We start from the raw sequence: 3,285 nt of genomic DNA on the forward strand, positions 1-3,285 counted from the left end.
TTTTAAGTTGTTGCTTAGTGAACTATGGTCTTGCAGGTTTCCTATAATATTAGAGATACAAAGCTACCTGAATTTCATGAGTGCTGGGAAGATAAACGGCCAGCAATGATGGGAGCACCTCAATGACATCACGTAGGTGTGGTGTTCATCATGTTGGCGCAGCCCTAGCTAGCTCTCTCTCACAGCTGGACAGAGGTAGAAGAAAGAAAAACGAGTAGGACACAGCAGGATTTTGCCCGGCCCACGAACGCCGCCGGCCGCACGAATGGCCACTTAGTTTTATTTCCTGAGCATGAACTCAACTACTAAACACCACCTGCCGATACACAGAGGCTAGCGAGCCTTTATACGTGCGCTCGTACGCACGTCACGCCGCTCTATACGGCGCTCCCAGTCGCCCACATCCCACGTCCCACGCCATACCTGGCCTGCGCTCCCGTCGTGCCCGTACGCGGACGACGCGGCCACCAACAGCCCTGGACGTGTTCTCCTCCGGCTCCAGCAACAAGCTCACACACGCGCACGTACACGTGCTGCTACACACACTCACGCAGCTACGGCCCTGACTATGCCCGGTTCGTCTGGCACCCGCACGTACGCGTGCCCGACACGCCTTGGCCGAGCCATAGCTTATTCGTCTAACATTCACCCCCTAAGCCATGGCTCGAAGGAGTCCGCCGTCTTCAACTCCGACGACGTCCGCCAGCAGCGCGCACTTCGCCGCCGGCTCCCTCCGCAGCTTGGGGCAGTCCCTCTTGAAGTGGTCGCGCTTGCCGCACTTGTAGCACCACCCGCGCCGGTTCCCGCCGCTGCTCGACACCACGCTCTTGCCGTCGTCGTCGTCCCGAGCACCACCGTGTCGACGCTCTCGCGCTGCCCACTGCACCGCCGTCATGAGCAGCTGCTCACCCCCGCGCTCGCCGCCATCTTGTCCACGGCGCTGAACCCGCTCGTCGAACGCACGCAGCCGCCCGAGTGCCTCGTCGAACACCATGGTCGTCACATCGCAGAATTGCTCGATGCCGGCGACGACGGGGAACAATCGATCCGGGACGGTGTCCAGCAGCTTCTTCACGAGCGCCGTGTCGCCCAGCGTCTCCCCGAGGTTCGCGTACCTCGCCGTCACCCCCTAAGCCATGGCTCGAAGGAGTCCGCCGTCTTCAACTCCGACGACGTCCGCCAGCAGCGCGCACTTCGCCGCCGGCTCCCTCCGCAGCTTGGGGCAGTCCCTCTTGAAGTGGTCGCGCTTGCCGCACTTGTAGCACCACCCGCGCCGGTTCCCGCCGCTGCTCGACACCACGCTCTTGCCGTCGTCGTCGTCCCGAGCACCACCGTGTCGACGCTCTCGCGCTGCCCACTGCACCGCCGTCATGAGCAGCTGCTCACCCCCGCGCTCGCCGCCATCTTGTCCACGGCGCTGAACCCGCTCGTCGAACGCACGCAGCCGCCCGAGTGCCTCGTCGAACACCATGGTCGTCACATCGCAGAATTGCTCGATGCCGGCGACGACGGGGAACAATCGATCCGGGACGGTGTCCAGCAGCTTCTTCACGAGCGCCGTGTCGCCCAGCGTCTCCCCGAGGTTCGCGTACCTCGCCGTCATCCCGGCGTACGCGTCCAGCGCCTCGCCGTCCGCCATCTTCAGGCGGTCGAACTCCCCATGCAGCGTCGCCAGCGTCGCCGCGTGGACCCGATCGGCGCCGACGAACCTCACTTTCAGGGAGTCCCATACCTCCCTGGCGGTGGGCTTTGTCGCCACCGAGAGCAGCATGTCCTCCGGCAACGCTCCGAGCAGCAACGTACGCGCCGTCTTGTCCTTCCTCGCGTTCACCGCCGCATCGCCCGGCGCCACCGCCTCCCACACGGTGTGCACGTCGAGGATGGCCTGCGCCTTGATCGCCCAGACGGTGTAGTTGTCCACCGTGAGCATCGACATCGCCATTGACGCCGATCCGCCCACGCCACCGCCGTGAGGAACCAACGCCATGGTCACCGGTGATTGTCCGAACCGAAGCTCTGATACCAATTGTTGGTGCAGCCCTAGCTAGCTCTCTCTCACAGCTGGACAGAGGTAGAAGAAAGAAAAACGAGTAGCACACAGCAGGATTTTGCCCGGCGCACGAACGCCGCCGGCCGCACGAACGGCCACTTAGTATTATTTCGTGAGCACGAACTCAACTACTAAACACCACCTGCCGATACACAGAGGCTAGCGAGCCTTTATACCTATGCTCGTACGCACGTCACGCTGCTCTATACGGCGCTCCCAGTCGCCCACATCCCACGTCCCACGCCATACCTGACCTGCGCTCCCGTCGCGCCCGTACGCGGACGGCGCGGCCGCCGACAGCCCTGGACGCGTAATCTTGTCTTGATCTATCATGTTTTGTTTTGTCGTTCGGCATGTAGCTCAAGGAGTAACTTGTGAGGGCAAAGCTTCGATTGTGCGCTGGAAGAAGGCGAGATGTCACGGGGTCGTGTGATGCGGCGAGAGCGACGAGATGCCGACGGTGCCGTGTGAAACGGCGATGCCATGAGAAGTGGCATGGTGTGACAGTGTTGGAGCATGACAAGCTATACGTCGAGCCGGTTGAGCCGGATAGTCCGGTAGTCATAGGTGCATGTAGTTTGCTTGGGCTAATTAGTGGCCGGGTCGCTAGAGTGAATCTAGGAGAGGAAGACCAGGTTAGCCATTGGTACCAAGGTTAGTGCATGAGTTAGTTAGTGCATGTGCAAGTGTTGGCCGAGTCAAGTGTGATGGCCGGTGTGAGTGCATGCGTGCATGGACGTAGTGGGCATGAGTAGTGCCTAGAGACTTGGAGTTAGTGGCCAGATGTGGCTGCCGAGTGGTGCGTGATGGTTAGCTCCCTGTGTATATATAAGTTCAGTCAATAATTAAAAGTGATGAAGTCGAGAGGGCTGGTAAAAACACAATGTAGTCTCTTGTTCCACCAAGGAAAAGGGCCTCTCGTGCAAAGTAACAGCCGGTCTTCTTCTTGGTTGTGTTCTTTGTGTTGTATGACACAAACCAAAGAGAGAGTTGTGTGAGATAGAGCAAGAAGAAGAGTGGCGCTGCGAGAAGAGGCGGCGCCGACAATTGGCATCAGAGCCTTGTTGATCCGTGGCGGCGACGACAGTGCCGGCGGCTGTGGCCGGCGTGGCGGTGGGCGGAGGCAATGGCTGCGACGGCGGTGACGCAGTGGACTCCATGTGAGGTGGAGGACACCGGCGCAAGGTGATGGCCGGCGGCAGTGCAGTGCCGCCGGTGGGACACTGCGGTGCGAT

General features: G+C 60.7%; 1 pseudogene; it reads right to left on the bottom strand.

The window, feature by feature from the left end:
• Nucleotides 1-1,129: 1,129 nt before the first annotated feature.
• LOC119299861 lies at nt 1,130-1,730 on the bottom strand (annotated as a pseudogene).
• Nucleotides 1,731-3,285: the final 1,555 nt, after the last annotated feature.

This window comes from Triticum dicoccoides, chromosome 5A, assembly GCF_002162155.2.
Source record: "Triticum dicoccoides isolate Atlit2015 ecotype Zavitan chromosome 5A, WEW_v2.0, whole genome shotgun sequence".
Taxonomy (NCBI): domain Eukaryota; kingdom Viridiplantae; phylum Streptophyta; class Magnoliopsida; order Poales; family Poaceae; genus Triticum; species Triticum dicoccoides.